Source organism: Ailuropoda melanoleuca, chromosome 2 (assembly GCF_002007445.2).
Source record: "Ailuropoda melanoleuca isolate Jingjing chromosome 2, ASM200744v2, whole genome shotgun sequence".
NCBI classification, from domain to species: Eukaryota; Metazoa; Chordata; class Mammalia; order Carnivora; family Ursidae; genus Ailuropoda; species Ailuropoda melanoleuca.
Window position 1 is genome coordinate 27,217,541 of NC_048219.1, and position 18,969 is coordinate 27,236,509.

An 18,969-nucleotide genomic window follows, 5' to 3' on the forward strand; every position below is an offset into this window, starting at 1 on the left:
GGCAGAGGGAGAGGAGGAAGCAGACTCCCTACTGAGCAGGAAGCCCAACGCAGGGCTCGATCCCAGGACCCTGAGATCATGACCTGAACCGAAGGCAGACACTTAACCCACTGAGCCACCCTGGCACCCCTAAACTTTCATAAACAAATAAACAAACAAACAAATAAATAAAAGTGCCTTCGAGGGGTGTCTGGGTGGCTCAGTCAGTTGAGCGCTTGACTCTTGATCTCAGCTCAGGTCTTGATCTCAGGGTCATGAGTTCAAGCCCCACAAAGTGCTTTTGAGAATGATAAATTTCTCTGTTAATCAGAGCATCAGGTCCATGGAAGGAGGAAGTGAAAACAGTGATTAATAGCCAATATTCACAGCCTCCCCATGTACAAAGTCCTTTTAAAAAGGAAGGCTCAAGGAAGACTTTATAGTACAATGGTTGACACTAGCAGCTAGACCCAGGTTTAAGTCTGTTATATTTGATAATTGATAAATTTAATAATTATTTAACTTCTCCAAGTTTCAGTTTTCTCTTCTGAAAATAAAAGTGCCCACCTCTACTGGATTCTTGTCAGGATTAAAAAATCTGTCAAATTCTTATACACTAGCTGACACTTAATAACTGCAATAATTAATAGCTGACATAAACTACTATTATTTAATCTATAAGGTAGAAAGTATTATCCCAGCACTACAGAGAAGGAAAAAGGTTAAGTGGCTAAGGTGGGATACCAAATCTTATGCTTGCTTGTTTGCTTGCTTGCTTGATTGATTTATAACTATATCAGAGGCTCCAGATTGCAAAAGCAAGTTGGGCCCAGAGTGTTAAGATCTCTAAATGACAGTATAGAGTTTGGGCTTTATACCATATAGATTATGAGGAGCCACAGAAGATTTTTCAGCCGGAGAGAGTTTTGAATCAGATTTGTATTTCAGAGAGAATTCGGAAGCTTCTGAGTAGATTCACTGGACTTAAAATCAACAGTTGTAATTCTAATGATAATAAAATGTATCGAGCACTAAGTATATATTAGGCATATGGAAGGAGGAAACACTTTGCACTGCATTATGTTTTTATTTTTTTTTATTTTTTATTTTATTTTATTTTTTTTAAAGATTTTATTTATTTATTCAACAGAGATAGAGACAGCCAGCGAGAGAGGGAACACAAGCAGGGGGAGTGGGAGAGGAAGAAGCAGGCTCATAGCAGAAGAGCCTGATGTGGGGCTCGATCCCACAACGCTGGAATCACGCCCTGAGCCGAAGGCAGACGCTTAACTGCTGTGCCACCCAGGCGCCCCTGCATTATGTTTTTAGAAAATAAATTGTTACAACTAAAGAATCATTGAACACTACATCAAAGACTAATGATGTACCATAGGTTGGCTAATTGAATTTAAATTAAAAAAGGAGAGAGGGGGGAAAAAGAGAAGGAAAAAAAGAGAAATTTTTAAAAATAAAAAATGATGTTTATTTATAACCTAACCTTGTCTAGGAAGGATTAAAGATGATTTACAAAACTGTATATAATTCAACAAAATTTTTTAAAAGCAAGGGAAGGATTAAAAAGAAAATGAATGGGGGGAAAGTAAGCCAGGCCTAAAGTGAGTTTTCACATGGTACCCAGCTGACTCATTTGGTAGAGCATGCAACTTTTGATCTCAAGGTTGTGAGTTCAAGCCCCATGTTAGGTGTGGAGCCCATTTAAAAAAATAATAAAAAATAAAGTGAGTTTTCACATTCAAAACAAAAAATGTAGAAGGATCTTTGGGCCTATGAAAGAGATGGCAGAGCTTGGTTCTGTGGGAACTGTGGGCTGGGAAACAGAAGACCCAGTTCTAGCCCCAACTCCACCACTATCATTCTAAGTGACCCTAGCAAGCTCCTCCCCATCTCTGAACTTTAGTTTTTAGTTTTCTCATCTGTGAAGTGGGACGCTTGTATCCTACTGTCTGTAAGGAGTCTTTCAAACTCTATCAGTCTATAGTTTTATCTTTCTGGGGCCTAAACTATTCATGTTGCGCAGCAATAGGAACTTCCACACTGACTGGAATCTAGGGGTACCGATGGCCTGATTTTGTGCTAAGTCACAAACACAGTTCTCTAGGTGATGTAATCTTGTCTAACCACAGAAGTTCCCTAGCTAGACAGACCTCTCTCTTGTGAAAAATACTGCCGTCTTTTAGACAGAGGCTTATCATGCTAATCACCCAATACCTACTCTGGGTTCAGAATATCCATTTCCTTACTTGGCAGATAAGATGATGCATTTTTTTTTAAGCATTTAAAAAAAAATTCTTTTTAAGTAAACTCTACCCCAACACGGGGCTCAAACTCATGACCCCAAGACCAAGAGTCTCATACTCTACCAACTGAGCCAGCCAGGCACCCCAAGGTGATCATTGTTAAACAGAGGGAAGCATGATATGGAAGCTGAACCTCTCTGAATCTCTACCTCCTCATCTATAAAATAAAAAATCTATGAAATACCTACATCACTGGATTGTTGTGAGGCTTAAATTAGAAAATATATTTTACAGTATCATCCTCTCAAAGTTGTCCTTCTCCACTGTTATTACCTGAGACCTTATCCAAGCCGCCATCTTGCTTGGATTTCTGAAAGAATTTCAAATCTTATTTCTACAATTCCATTACCTCTCAGCAGCCAGTGATATTTTAAACATAAATTGAATCACATCCCTCCCTGATTGAAAACCCTCCAACACTTCCCATTTTTCTTAAAAAAAATCCCAAATCTTTACTATGGGCCGACAGTCCTTTGTGACCTGACTTTTTGCCCACTCTCTTGGGTCTCATCTCTCGACACTCACTCCTTGCTCAGGTCACTCCGGCCACACTGGCTGACTCTCAGTTCCCCTGGTGCTTTTTCACATCAGGCCATTCCACATGCTGTCTCCTGGCTAACTGGAACTTGACCTTCAGATCCCAACTTACAAGTCACTTCCTCAAAAAGAGTTTCTCCGAACCCTCTTGAGTAATTGTTTCTCAACAATCTCCCTGCTCCCATTATGATCTTCCCTGATGATCTCATAATATTCAAGAGCTTAAGAGTATGACCTTCGGAAGCTGAAATCTGGGTTCAGATCCTTGCTCTGACATTTCTGCTGTGTGATCCAGGATGCATTCCTTAAACTTTTTGAACCTCGGGTTCTTAATAAATAGGGAAGTTAGCATCAACTTCAGAAGGTTGTTATGAAGATTAAATGAGAATGCAAATGAAGCACTTAGTGCAATGAGCAATAAAAACTCATAAATTATAGCTATTATTATTGATAACTGTCACTAGTAATAATTCTGTAAATGCTTCTAGGCCTGTGTTATAGTACTTGGAAGACAACTACAATTTATGTCAGTATTCCTAGGTTTCAGTCCTGAAACTGATTCCATGAACTTGGGCACGCTTGGTCTTTGAGCCCCATTTCTTTACCTATAAAATAGGTTTATTAACCCCTCCCCAACTCAGTATAAAGGGCTATTATGGGCCTCAAACAGTACGGTACATGTATAAAGTCCTCGTAAATTGTAAAGGACTGCATGCAAAAGTAAAGGTCTGTTATTATTAATAATCTTTGGCTCACCTCGTAAACATATGCTGAGTAAATAACACTGAAGTGATGTTCTAAGTTATTGAGGCCAAGGAGAGAGCTTTGGTCTGGAGGCCAAGTTTGCACCTAATCCTTTCTGTTGGGGCTAAACCTGTCAAATCCCCGAATAGCTCCCCGATCTCTTGAATGCCTCAGGGTGTAAGGAAAGGAGAGAAAAGTCCAAAAGTAAGACCTGGCTTGTTTGCCTGCCCTATTGCTGTCTGCCCAGATAGGGAGAGGGACCTGATATGTCTCTTCCTGCGTCCTGATTCTCCTGACTCCTCCTGCCAGGTACACAGCCTTGGTAGAACACTGGAGAGAAGGGCTTACTAGCTAAACTAGTGACAACTGTTTCACATATCTTCACTGCCCATTCCACTCTGGTGTATCACAGAAAACATATTTTCCTAGATACTCAGGTAGGTGGGTTAAAATGTGAAAGAACAACACATGATTCAAAGGGTTAGTATCCATCCATTCACCTGTATGTGACGTAGGGCAGGTCCTGGGTGTAATGCCCTCATCATGTAAAATGGAAGGAGATGCTGAATTCTAGGATCACTGATGTTCCTGGCTGGAAGGATGGTAGATGTTTAATTAGATAATAAGTAAATAAATAAATGTAATAAGTAATTAAATAATATGTAATGACTGCCTCTCCAAGTATAGTTCTGAAATGAAGGTGAATTTTTTGTTTTTGAGTAAGAAGAACGTGAAACAATGAAGACATCTATTGGAAATTCACTCATTTGTCAATAATATGAATGATTTATTTGCTAAATCAGATCATAGTTTTCTTCTTTTTTAAGATTTATTTATTTATTTGAGAGAGAGAGCGAGAGAAAGAGAGTAGGGAGGGGCAGAGGGGGAGAGAGAGAATGTCAAGAAGATTCCTCGCTGAGTGCAGAGACCAATGTGGGGTTTCATCCACGACCCCACGACCCCACAACCCCATGGCCCAGAGATCATGACCTGAGCCAAAATCAAGAGTCAGATGCTCAACCAACTTAGTCACCCAGGTGGCCCCAAATAATAGTTTGAAGGGCTAGAAGAACACTTTCTCAATTTTTGTTGTGCTTTTTACAACATAAGAGCTATAGATTGAACATAATTTTAAGTTTAATCTACATTATTAACATTTAACATTTGCTCTATCACTTTCTTAAATCTAGACAATTAACAAAACAAACCCTGACATGTGCCATTTGCCAGTTACTGTGGTATAAATATTCTCACCATGGCCAATTTACAAAGTTTTAAATTTTGATGAAGTTCAATTTATCTCTTTTTTCTTCGGTTGCTAGAACTTTTGGTGTATTATCTAAGAAATCACCGCCTAACCCAAGGTCACAAAGATTTATATCAATGTTTCCATCTAAGAGTTTTATAGTTTTAGCTTTTACATATAGGTCTTTGATCCATTTTGAGTTCATTTTTTTTCTATGGTATGAGGTAGGGGTCCAATTTCATTATTTTGCATGTAGATAACCAATCGTCCTGGCACCATTTGTTAAAAAGACGATTCTTTCCACATTGAGTGGTATAGCACACTATAATTTAAAATATTCCAAACACTGAGAGTTAAGCATTTTATTTCTTAGTAAAAATTATCAAGAGTAATATGACTGACCAACTTTCCCATGCTTGGAACGTGCTCCTACTTCTTTCTAAGTTTGAATCAGCTTTCAACATTTTATTCTTTGCACTTTCAACATTATGAAGCATCTCCAATAATTTTAAGGTGAAAAACATCTTCATTTTTTTGGTCACAACCATTTTCCTCCCTTATATCAGTAGGTTTGCTTTCATTAGGATCCTTTGGCTGTATATCTAGAGTCTTTCAAATGGAAAGTATGTCAATATTCCCATACTAAGTGATTTCTTCTATAATTCCATTCACATTCAATTGAAGTTTCACTTGTAGCCTTATCCCTTTTTGTTTCTTTTTTTTTCTTTTCTTTTTTAAAAAAGTTTATCTATCTATCATCTATTTACATACCTACCTACCTACCTATGTATCATGTAATCTTTACGCCCAATGTGGGGCTTGAACTCATGAGACTGAACTCAAAAATTGCACTGAACCAGCCAGGCACCCCTCACTTTTTGTTTCTTTGCTTCATTTGATCTTTTCTCCCCCCTCAAATCCCTTGTTTGAATATTCATTCCTTTAAAATGTCATGTGGTTTTTATCATTGGTAGAAAAGAAGTAACACAGGGGCGCCTGGGTGGCACAGTGGTTAAGCGTCTGCCTTCGGCTCAGGGCGTGATCCCAGCGTTCTGGGATCGAGCCCCACATCAGGCTCCTCCGCTATGAGCCTGCTTCTCCCTCTCCCACTCCCCCTGCTTGTGTTCCCTCTCTCGCTGGCTGTCTCTATCTCTGTCAAATAAATAAATAAAATCTTTAAAAAAAAAAAAAAAGAAAGAAAAGAAGTAACACAAATATATAATTTATTGTCTGTGTTAAAATTGAAAAAAAGATGACCAGTCACTGACAGACTTTGAAAGAAGTGATTAAGGGGCACCTGGCTGGCTCAGCTGGTAGGGCATGTGACTCTTGATCTCTGTGTTGTGAGTTCAAGCACCACATTGGGTGCAGAGCTCCCCCCCGCAAAAAAAAAGTGATGTGATTGGTCACTGAACATGATGTGAATCTATTATTTACATAGTGAATCATGGACTGAAGAGATAGCTGCAATATTTGCACTTTGTGCAATTACTTATAGTTTAACATACTATGATAACTGAAACTTGGGGGCACCTGGCTGGCTCAGCCAGTGGAGGATGCAATTCTTGATCTTGGGGTTGTGAGTTCGAGGCCCAGGATGGGTGTAGAGCTAACTGAAAAATAAAATCTTCAAAAAAACCCCCACAAAAACTTGAGTTGTGTTTTTGGGGTATGTTACTTAACTAAACTGTGGTAACTAATATTTGCACATTTCAGAATTGTGCAAAGCCAGGGCTGCTTGTATTTAACTCTGTTTTTAATATAATGTATTCTATTATAATTTTATATAATTTAGCTTTTTAAAAAATTGCTGTGTTTAACAACTGGCTCAAAAAGTTTCTTAAAATTTAGTAATTGGCTCTCATGATCCAAGCTGGCCCCAGCCCATCACTGTTTTCAATTTATATATTCCTCAATTCTATAAATCCAATCCTTTCTTCCCACAGCCAAAACACAGACACACACACACACACACATAAATACTTTCAAAATAAAGAAAAAACCTTTTCAACTCTGTATTCTTGTAGTGGCTGGATCATAGTTAGAGCTCAGTGTTTGAAGAGTTCAGGTGGATTCACATTCACGTGAGAATGCACACATAAATTCAGTTATTTCCTCATATGCATACTGTCATATGATTGGATATGCCATGATAGCATGCCCAGATAAAATAACCTTGTGAGTCATCAGGTTTTAATGGATGCTGACTACTTGGGCTGGTCTACTCTATGCCTGCAAATATTTTTTCTTTACTTGGTTTTCTGATTATGAGAGAATATATGTACACTGGAAAGAAAAGGGAAGGGTATAAAGAAGCTGTTAACTCTTTTCTAGAGCTTTAGAGCTAGAGATGAGGTTAAAAGATGAGGAAAGGCCAGAGGAAGAAAATTAACTTTGTGTGCTTACTTCGTACCTGGCACTTTGTTGGTAACACATAGAATAGTGTACCATACAAATGAGAAAAGTAAGACCTAGAAAGCGTAAGTGACTTCCTTCAGTCAAACAGCCTGAAATTGGTGGAGCTGTGAATTGAACTCGTATCACTTAACTCCAAAGTGCAAGCTCTTTCCACTATACTGTACCATCTCCGTACAAGGTGGGTAGCATGGAATAGGCTGGTAGGCTAAAGGAGACCTGACTGAAATGGACACCGTAAGGAAAGGCCCAGAAATTCAAATGCCTACCTAACAACTTTCCTCCTCAGTCCAGTCCATATTTACATCATTAGAACCCAGGTGTCCAGGGTCTTTCTACTGTACCATACATGCTGCCTCATATGTAATTCTTATGAAAAATACATCATAGGGGTGCCTGGGTGGCACAGCGGTTAAGCGTCTGCCTTCGGCTCAGGGCGTGATCCCGGCGTTGTGGGATGGAGCCCCACGTCAGGCTCCTCGGCTATGAGCCTGCTTCTTCCTCTCCCGCTCCCCCTCCTTGTGTTCCCTCTCTCGCTGGCTGTCTCTCTCTCTGTCAAATGAATAAATAAAATCTTTAAAAAAAATACATCATAAACATTCCCCAATGTCAAGTATATCCTAATACTTTCCTTCTGGGACCAGAGGATGGCAGTGCGAGTCACCATGAACAGCGTTAATAATAATGTTTATGCTTATGGAAATACACTCTTGTGTTATTATTCAGTCAAATTTGATGTATATGCAGGCATTTCACTTACATTATAAATGCTCGTGGTGTTTTCCCCTTCCCGGTGGTTGGTGCACCTTCCCATGCTGAGGGTAGGAGGAGGCACGGCCATGCTGAAGCAATAAGGATATGGGTAGTCAGATGGACCAGGGTTGGAATCTTAGCTCTGCCACTTACAGTCACCTTAGACAAGTAACTTCACCTTCCTGAACCTCAGTTTCCTAATCTGTCAACATGTTGAAACAGCACTCATTTTTTCCCTCAAGTCTGCTCCACCTCCCCTGCTGTCTCCCTCCCTGATAGCGCTGATTACCAAGCTGCCCAAGCCAGAATCCAAGTGTCACCTTTGACCTCTCCCTCTTTTTCACAAGCCAATCTAATCATAGTTTGATGATTCTGCCTCCTGAAATCTCCATTCTCCCTATACCACCCTAACTCAGGTCACCGTCACTTTTGCCTGGGTTATTGCAATAGACACTTATAAATGGCTTGTCTCCAAATGTGTGTCCTCTAGCTTCTATGCAACAGGTAAAGTGATCTTTTCTAAAATCAAACCTGCTAACACCACACTAGTTTAAATGCTCTAATGGCTTCCTATCACCCATAAAATAAAATCCAAAGTCCTTAATATGAATTATAAGACCTTTCCTGATTTGGCCCCTTCCTCCTTGGCTGTCACTGCTCCCAACCTTGCCCTCACTGCCTCAATCAAAACTGCCCTCTTGCTTCTCCAGACACATCATGTTTTCTCTTGCCTCTAGGTTTTGTTTGTTTATTTTAAGATATATTTATTTGTCAGAGAGAAAGTGCACAAACAGGGGAAGCTGCAGGCAGAGGGAGAAGCCCGATGTCAGACTCAATCCCAAGACCCTGGGATCATGACCTGAGGTGAAGGCAGATGCTTAACCGACTGAGCCACCCAGGTGCCCTTTGTCTCTAGGTTTTTGAACATTCTATTTCTGCTGCCTGGAACATGTTCTTTTCCTATCTATTCCCTTCCCACTCCTCCATCCAATTTACCTAGCTAAGTCCTAGCCATTCTTCAGGTGTCTGCTTAGGTATCATTGCCTCTAAAAAGTCTTGCTCAACCCCTGAGTTTAGACTAGATGCCTCTGATCTGTATTCCTAAAGCACGCTATGCTTACCCTCTACAATCGTAATTGCCTATTTTCTCATCTGCCTCTACCCGTAGAGTCTACACCTCTTAAGGGCAGAGACAATACCTTGCTTACCACAGAACACAGTGCCTGGTAAATAGTAGTGTTCAGTGACTGTTGATCAAGTGATTGAATTAATGAACTGTTCTTTGTTTTCATTGCCCAGACCCCTGGCTTTGCACTCTAGATTTCAGCATTTGCTTCTAACCTCTTTTCTGGCTTAGGTGACCTGCTCGTTTCTTGCACCCTAGGTACCTTCCAAGGCAACTCTATGTTCTCTCTTATTGTCAACATCCTCTGTAGTTCCAATTAGTATAGTCCACTCTTTTTTTTTTTTAAGATTTTATTTATTCATTTATTTTGGGGGTGGGAAGGAGCAGTAAAGGGAGAGAGAGAATCCCAAGCAGACTCCAAGCTGAGCTCAATCACGACCCCAAGATCATGACCTGAGCTGAAACCAAGAGTTGGGCGCCCACTGAGCCACCCAGGTACCCCAGAATAGTCCATTCTTTTCCCCCAAGGAATTCAGGATATCTGTGCTTGTCAACCCTGACTACCACTCCTACCTGCCCAGAAAGATTCAGATAACAACCATTACCATTTAATGAGCACGTACTCAATTCCTTGTATAAATAACACACATTAGCCTCATCTTATTGATGAGAAAACTGGTCCTTCTGTTCACATCTAGTAGTTACTCAGGATTTGAATCCATGCTGTCTTGTTCCAAAGCTTTTCCGACTACATAGCTTTGAAAGTGTTGTATCTCTTATTGTATTAGGTTTGACAGAAAATATATTTGTGTTGGTAGGGGAGAGAGGCAGTGTTAGTGGTGAGGCACAACCCTTGATAAGGGGAATTTGGTAGTATCTAACAAAACTACATATGCATTTATCTCATTTATCTTCTGACTCAGATATCCCACTTCTTTTTTTTTTTAAGATTTTATTTATTTATTAGACAGACAGAGACAGCGAGAGAGGGAACACAAGCAAGGGGAGTGGGAGAGGGAGAAGAAGGCATCCCGCCAAGCAGGGACCCCGATGCGGGGCCTTGATCCCAGGACCCTGGGATGGAGTCTGATGCGGGGCTCGATCCCAGGACTCTGGGATGAGCCAAAGGCAGACGCCCAACAGCTGAGCCACCCAGGCACCCCCAGATATCCTACTTCTAAGAATTTACCCTAAAGATACATCTACAACATTAGAAAAACACACATACATAAAATTATTCATTGCAACATTGTTTGTACTGCAAAGTATTATAAACAACCTAAATACCCTCACATAGGGGAATGCCTGAGGACCCCAGAGTTCTCTTGTTTATGTGGACTATATCTACTGATATTTATAACCTTTCAAATTAAAGCTAAGAAAACGTTTTAAACAATTATTCATTTATTTAAAATAACAATAGTGAACTCACCATATGTTAAAAAAATAACTCATTTTAATAAAAAATAACAATATTCCAATACAAAAACATAGTAAGAAGAGTGACATTATTTGCATTTTTGCAAATCTCTTTAAAGTTAGTCCACTAGAAGATAGCTGGGTTATCATATCTGCTTCCTATTCAATCTGTTGGGATGTGTTGTTTTACTTGAGGTATACAAAGAAAATCTTTCCTGTAGTTAGAAAAGTGAGGAGTATTTAAATATTAATTTCAGGTATTTGTGGATATTTTCTTTGATACTTATCAAAACTTGAAAGTGGCAATTTCTTACAGGTCAACTGCAACGTGGAATCTGAAACCATTATCAATGAACTTTTTGTACTTCGTTCCATTAAAATCCTTTGGTCTATATTACACTTTAAGGGGATATTTTACCCATGTATATTTTTGTAACATCATGCATTGATCATTTGAAAAAATAGTAGCTTACTGAGTTATGCAGACCTTCCAAATGTTGATACATTTCACTATACAATAATTTTTTAAAAACCACTCCACAACATTTGTTAATATCACCACCTATATCATCAGAAAAATTTGGGAACCTGTTGAGTTCATGGTGGTGAAGGCAAGTTTTCCAAAATTCTAATTTTTACTTGAAAGCCAGAATTTTATCATTGGCAACAAATAGTATTAGTTCTTTTCCTTGAAGTGACAGTCATACTTCATTTTTATTTTCTAGAAAATGTCTGCCAAATTTCCACATCTGAATAATGACAGTTTATCTGTTGTTCTTTAAAGTAAAAATGACGGGGCGCCGGGGTGGCTCAGTCGTTAAGCATCTGCCTTCAGATCAGGTCATGATCCCAGGGTCCTGGGATCGAGCCCCACATGGAGCCCCACATCGGGCTCCCTGCTCAGTGGGGAGTCTGCTTCTCCCTCTCCTTCTGCCTGCTGCTCCCCCTGCTTGTGCTCGCTATCTCTGTCAAATAAATGAATAAAATCTTAAAAAAAAAAGTAAAAATGATGTTCAAGTAAAAGTGAGGTGTGTGTGTGTGTTTTCTAGATTTACTCAATGAGAGAGCTTAGAAGCAATGGCACTGTGGGGCACCTGGGTGGCTCAGTAAGTTGAGCTTGGGTCATGATCCCGGGGTCCTGGGATGCAGCCACATGTTGGGCTCTCTACTCGGCAGGCAGCCTGCTTCTCCCTTTGCCTGCCGTTCCCCCTGCTGTGCTGTCAAATAAATAAATAAAGTAAAAAAGAAGCAATGGCATTATAGTGGAAATGAGCACACCTACTACCCAGATCTTGATTTTTATTTTCATAAGAGTTTTATTATTTTTTAAAAGATTTTATTTATTTGCCAGAGAGAGAGCACAAGCAGAGGGAGAAGCAGGCAGAGGGGGAAGCAGGCTCCCTGCTGAGCAAGGAGCCCAATGCAGGACTCGATCCCAGGACCCTGGGATCATGACCTGAGCAGAAGGCAGGTGCTTAACTGACTGAGCCACCCAGGCATCCCTAGATCTTGATTTTTAAACATCATTCTTCATTAAATGGAACTATGGTTATGGGAGGAAATGGGTGATTCTAGGGGCTGGGAAAGCACAAAGTCATTCTGGGATGTAGTGCTAGAAAGTAAGAGAAATGATTAAAAAATGATGATAAGATGATAAAAGAACATAGAAGCCAGCCAAATCTGAAAGTATGTTTACAGTGATTATACAATTCATAGAATAAAATAAAAACTGATGAGCTCATTCTGATATAAATCAGTAAGTTGATAAATGAATAAATGGGGGAGAAGCAAGAAACTCTCCTGTACAGCAAGAAGACAAATAAAAAATGTATAAGGAATGATAATGATGAATACAAAATTACCATTTGGCAACGACTAGTCATACCTGTTTCAAGCAAGCATTATCAATAAATGTTAAAACCTGTGTGTAGTCTCAGATGATCTCCCTACAAGATATTTATTAATTACAAAAAGCCAAACTAGCTACTTAACACTGGATAAACCTGGCAGATACTACCTTAATTAACCAAGTGAAAGAAGTTGTTATCACCAGTGAAGGGACACACGGGTATCACATGCCTCCTGATGCATTAGGAAAGACACAACATCAATTCTGCAGTATTCCTGCCAAAAGTGCGTAACTTGAATCTAATTCAGAAAAAATATCAGACAAACTCAAATTGAGGGGTATTTTACAAAGTACTCTGTATTCTTTAAAAGTGTCAAGGTCATAAAAGACAAAGACTAAGAATCTGTTCCAGATTAAAGAAACTTAAAGAGATTTAACAACTAACTCTAATGTGCGATCCTGCACTGGATCGTGGACCAGAAAAAAAAACAATTATTTTCTTTTTGTAAAGGAATATTAGTGGGACAATTGGCAAAATTTGAATAAGGTCATAGATTAGATCATAGTATCGTATCAATGTTAAGTTTCTGATTTTGCTAATTGTACTCTGTTTTGAGGAAATGCATTGAAAAATATTTAGGGATAAATGAGTCGGAAAATAATTACAGTAGTTTGTTTATACATCTATAAGTGTATCTCTCTATAAAGACAGAAGAAAGAGCAAGAATCACAGGAAGGGCAAGAAAGTGAGAATAATAAAGCAAATGTGGTTAACATATGGGTGAGAGAAATATAGGATTTTTTTGTAGTACTTTTGCAACTTTTCTCTACATCTGAAATTATTTTTGAAATTTTTTTTTAACCTTTCCTTTTTAAGATTTAAAAAAATTTTGGGGCGCCTGGGTGGCACAGCGGTTAAGCGTCTGCCTTTGGCTCAGGGCATGATCCCGGCGTTATGGGATCGAGCCCCACATCAGGCTCCTCTGCTATGAGCCTGCTTCTTCCTCTCCCACTCCCCCTGCTTGTGTTCCCTCTCTCGTTGGCTGTCTCTCTCTGTCAAATAAATACATAAAATCTTAAAAAAAAAAAAGTTTAAAAAATCCCATAAACATAACATTTTGAACTATTTCCTTCTAAATAAATATATAAAAACATAATTGGGATCATACAATAGTCTTTTTTACTAAACATTGTTTTTCTTTTCAAAGATTTTATTTATTGAGAGAAAGAGTGAGAGCGAGAGGAGAGATAGTGAGAGAGACTGAGAGAGCACAAGCGGTGGGCTTGGGGGGCAGAGGGAGAAGCGGGCTCCCCGGTGAGCAGGGAGCCTGATATGGGGGCTGGATCCCAGGATCATAAGCTGAGCTGAAGGCAGACACTTAACTGACTGAGCCACCCAGATGCCCCTTAACACTGTTTTTCTTTTTTTTTTTTTTAATTTAATTTTATTATATTATGTTAATCACCATACAGTACATCCCCAGATTCCGATGTAAAGTTTGATGCTTCATTAGTTGGCGTATAACACCCAGTGCACCATGCAATACGTGCCCTCCTTACTACCCATCACCAGTCTATCCCCTTCCCCCACCCCCTCCCCTCTGAAGAACAGTTTTTCTTAATTTGATATTGAATCATGAGCAGTTTTCAGTGTTATTTAAAATTCTTTAAAAACACAATTATTAATGAATAGTATTTCTTTGTGTGTACCATAATTCACCTAACTCATTTACAGTTTTCCTTATATTTTTGTTATAAACCTACAGTAAAATACATAATAAACATCTTTTTGCATATATCTTTGTTCACATATTTAATTACCTATTTAATGTTTGATTCCCAAAATGGGAATTGCTTTGTTCTTTTTTAAATGATTCAAGTGACCTACCAAGCTCCCAAATGTGCCCCACAGCCTTTTTAAGTTTGTGCTGCTTTACTGACTTACGGTCTGCTCTAGGGCTTGTTTGGTAACATTTTGAATTCTGGGCTTCACTCCTGGCTGTGGTTGGTGATTGCAGAGGGGTGTAGAGGACCTCAGGTGGCAGCAGCAGGCTAGGGGCAGTTCGGGGCTGCAGGGCCATCACCTGTTGAAAGGGAGACTCTTTGGTGGGCCCTGAAAGCTAAAGAGAAAGACCTAAAAAGTCACTGAATGGGTGGAATGCACTAGTTTAATGAACAAGCCTAGCTCGGTTTCACATTCTCTAAGCTGTACTCTGTGCTGAGACTGGTTGTGGGGACACAGAGATGAATGAAACACTGAAACTGGCTCACAGGGCTCAAAATTTGATAGGAGAGAAATATAAATAAACAGAGGCTGACAGTGTAGTGATAAGTGCTTATAAATGGGGAAGCACAAGGATTATTTGGAACATGAAAGAGGTTTTGTGCCTTCTTTTAAACAAACTTTTATACAGTATATATACTCATACACAAATATAATATTCATTCATTCCTCTTTCCACCTTTTTATTCATTGCACATATAATTTATTGAGCATATACCCTAGACCAAAGTGGGTGGCAGTGGAGTTGGAGAGAAATTTCAATCACAGCAAGAAGTAGAATTTATTAGCCTCAGCGACCAATTGTCCATCACAGAAACACAAGAGTTAAGGATGACTCCTGTGCCATTCACAAAGCCAGAAAATGGATATCTTTTTGGCCTAACTTTCCCCCAGTTTTATTGAGGTATAACTGACAAGTAAAATGCCTGAATATTTTTTTAAGTCTATTTATTTTTTTAGTAATCTCTACACCCAACATAGGGCTCTAACTCAGGACACTGAGCTCAAAGAGTTGCATGCTTCTCTAACTGAGCCGGTTAGGTGCCCCAGGGCCTTAATTTTTTTTTTTTTAAGATTTTATTTATTTATTCGACAGAGATAGAGACAGCCAGCGAGAGAGGGAACACAAGCAGGGGGAGTGGGAGAGGAAGAAGCAGGCTCATAGCGGAGGAGCAGGGCCTTAATTTTTAAGAACAAATTTTAAAAGGCAAAGAAAATTTTGATCGGGGTGCTATAGCTTAAACTCATGTGAAGAAACTATTCTTAGAATACTGGCTTTCTACAGAATGTGTATGACATGAAAATGGAAAGGTCTACCAGATTGGGAATAAAGAGGTATTTTAGAGTCACTGTATAGTGTGGAAATCAATGCAAAATTGAGAGTGGGGTAACCAAATCAATTGACAGCAGGTAAAAGATTAAAATGAAAAAGATTTATAGTAGAGGAGGAGGGTAACATATTTTCAGGAGCAGACAGCAAACTGGGTAGGAAGAGTTGCCCCTTAACACTGTTTTTCTTAATTTGATATTGAATCATGAGCAAGATGGAATGAAATTATAGATGAAATGATTTACAGTAGACTACTATGATCAGGAAGTGGTAGTGATGATAAAGACTGTCTCTTTCAGCAACATACTTGAATAGAAAGAGAGAAAGTGTGAAGCAAGAGGAAACTGGTCTTGGGAACAAATGAATCATCTTCATGTAGTAGCTACACCCTGGGTAGCATGATTATTCATAAACAAATGCAGATTTCCTGTGGTGGTAGTGAACCAGGCTTTGAAAGCACTGCTAATGTTGGGCTGCCAAACTAATCTAAATGAAAGGGCCTATTTCTCTAGATTGAAAATTTTTAGCAACAGTACTTACTCTTACAGCATTTTCTGAATACTGCAAAAAGGACTGTTAGGGCATCAGATGGGAGACTGAAGGAATCTCAGGGTCTACTTCCAGCTTTCCCCTAGGTTGATGTATTTCACATGTAAAATGGTGGTAGTAGAGTACTTAATTCATAGAGTTGTTATGAGGATGAATCATAGCTTCTCTCTGAGCCCCAGTTTCCCTTGTTATAAAAAGGGAATAGTGGGTTTTTTTTTTTTTTTTTTTTGTAATGTGACTCAGAAGTAGGTGGTGAGGGCACACTCTGGATTGTACAGGAACAGGAACAGCTCACTGATTGGAAGAGAGCTGTGAGGTTCTATTTTCTCTAAGGTGGCTGCTCAATTATTATTCGAAAGTTCCCAGAGACCTTATATAATTTTCTCATTAAGATTTTTTATTATTATTAGGACATAACCCAAGGTAAGGTGAGATTGCCTTATAATTTTTATATACAGAAAATATACCAGCTTTATGCTAAAATCTTCTATGCAATAAAAGATTATAGCATCCAATGTATAGGCTCTATTTTTCCTCAGTGGAGGGATGTTATATAAATCCATTAGTGAAATTTAGGAAAATTTTACCCAGACCAGGGATGATAAAGAACAATGCACCATCTCTTTTTTCCCCTTTTTTGATGCATTCATCTTTTGGTAGGGATATATTTACACACAGAGACTGAGAGAGAAAGAACAAAAACAGATGGGAACAATCTTGACTCTAAGAAAGACGGAGAGGGTGTTTTGGAACCTACAATAATTGTAACTAAATGGCCCATCTTCTCTGGGCCAGTTCCCTCACATAAATCATCTCCAATTTTCACAACCACCAGCAAGGCAGGCATTAGAAAACCTAGGTTCAGAAATATTATATAACTTGCCCAGGGCCATAAAGCGAAACGTGAAAGAGCTGGAACTGATAGCATCGGGAACAGTCGCCACCAAAGTCCCTGCTCATTCTACTATAGCACTCTATGATAAAGTAGTGTTAAACTTGGGAAATTTGGGTCCAGAGGATTTGGAGAATTTCTTTCCCTATTTCCCCTCCGACGGTCTTTTTGTTTCTATTGCTTTTGGTTCTGAGGTTTGCACTCTAGAGCTTGAATGGGATCGAATATGGGGTATCTGTAAACAGAATGATTCCAGAGCCATCCCTATGTAACAATTTCCTTCCTTCAGAGCCTTACCTGGGATTTAACAGGGGTTGGACGAAACAGTAGAGGTAGAGGTGAGGGAGGGGGTAAGTTAGAAAAGATGGGTGTTTTTTTCTTACCTTTAAGTTGTTTATGAATTTCAGGACAACCCGTTGGCTATTCTCTTGCTCAGCGCATATATATATATATGTATTTTTTTTTTTTGTCTAATTTTGGGGCGGTTTGGGATAAAGGATTTGGTATCTATAGGAAATTTCTAGATCCCAAAAAGTTAAGGTCAAAGACAATTCATCTGTTTTGGGAGAGGAGTTTGTGTATATGGAAAAAATGCTGGTTCTGGGTCACTCTTCTTACACCCAGACACACTGAAAGGCTTAGAAGGAATCCCTCTCGAATCATGAGAGATGAAAACGAGCAGATTCTCTCACCTCCTCCTCTCAGGTGAACGTCCGAGGGACAGAAACGTTCACGTATCTTCTGGAGAGAAGGAAAAGGTGCAAAGGCGCTCACGGCCTAGGGCTGGGGGTGGGGCGAGCCCCCGCCACGGTCGGCGGGGATCGAGGGGCTTCCGCCGACCCCGAGGCATTGTCGGGGGCGGGCCGTGGGCCGAGGGCAACGCAGCTAGCGCCGGGCCCCCGCCATCCCCAGGCCGCGCTCCCCCGCGTTCCCCGCCGCTAGTGCAGGGCCGGCCGCCGCAGTCCCGGCGCCGTAGCCGGGCGTGGGGTGCAGGGGGCGCTGTGGCCCAGCGGCGCCGGCGGCAGGAGAGGCCACGGCGACGCTGGGGGCTTCGCCGAGGATCCCCGCCTGCAGCACCTCGGTCGTCCCGCCGCAGCCTTGCGCCCCCGGCCCGGTTCAGCGGCGCTCCTCCGGGAACCGCGTGGCTGCGGCGGCCCGTGAGCCCGATGAGGCTCGGCGGGCGCTGGGCCTCAGTAGCAGCGGCGACCACAGTCTCTTCAGGAGCGGGAGGCTTCGCGGCGGCGCCTGGGGCCGCGCCGGTGCCCTCCGGAGGAGGCTGTCGGCTCAGGGACGACCCCCCCGGCCATGCTGTGGCGGCGGCGGCCGCTGCTCAAGGTGAGTGAGACGCGGCGCGGTCCCGGGCTCGCTGGCCTTCCGCCGCCGGGAAGGGCCCCTGGCAGCAGCCCTCGGGCCGGGCGGACGGGGCGTCCTGCTGCTGCGGCCGCCTCTCCCACCCCGCGGCTCTGGGCCCTCAACCCTTCTTCTCCGCGTCCCCTGGGAGGCGGGAGGCGCGTGGGGGGCGACTAGGCCCCGCGCCGCCGGGAAGCCCTCGCCCTGGCCTCGGTTCCGGCGCGGCCGGGTGTGTGGAGAGGGGGTGTTGGCGGGGGCACTGGCACCCTTCAGGTTGGCCCCGGGCCCGGGCCGAGCGCAGCCTCTTACCCCGGGCCCGGCACATACATCCCGGAGGGAGGCGGAGGACGCCTGTTTGCAAACAGCCTTGGCTTTTCCGCGCCCCATACCGAGTCCCGCAGAGTCCCGGGGGGAGGGGCGGGAGGGCTGGTGAGAACTGGAGTGCGGAAAGTGCGGGGCCCTGAGAGCCCCCAGTACTCCCGAGTGTCATTCACGGATCTGACTGGTTCGAAAACAACCGTTTGCGTTTTATTTGAGCTGAAATTTCATCACCTGCCAGTGGCTCATCCTTGCCGCTTTCTATTACATTACATTTTGCCTCGAAGAGTGGTCTGCCTTGGAGAAAAGCCCCATCCTAGCTTTGCGCCAAGTTTCCTACATAAATGCTCACGATTATATA

At 41.4% G+C, this 18,969-nt stretch overlaps 1 protein-coding gene and 1 pseudogene across 3 annotated transcripts in view; one reads left to right on the top strand and one right to left on the bottom strand.

The window, feature by feature from the left end:
* Positions 1-17,717: 17,717 nt before the first annotated feature.
* On the bottom strand, positions 17,718-18,677 carry LOC117801184 (annotated as a pseudogene).
* The window catches only part of ZFYVE9 (zinc finger FYVE-type containing 9), a 176,386-nt gene continuing 175,374 nt past the window's right edge, over positions 17,958-18,969 (top strand). The window contains exon 1 of one of the 3 annotated variants that reach the window (XM_034652679.1): positions 17,958-18,275. The gene's annotated coding sequence lies outside the window, so the exon portion shown is untranslated. The remainder of the gene's footprint in view (positions 18,276-18,969) is intronic. The other 2 variants (XM_034652673.1, XM_034652666.1) reach the window with 2 other exon arrangements.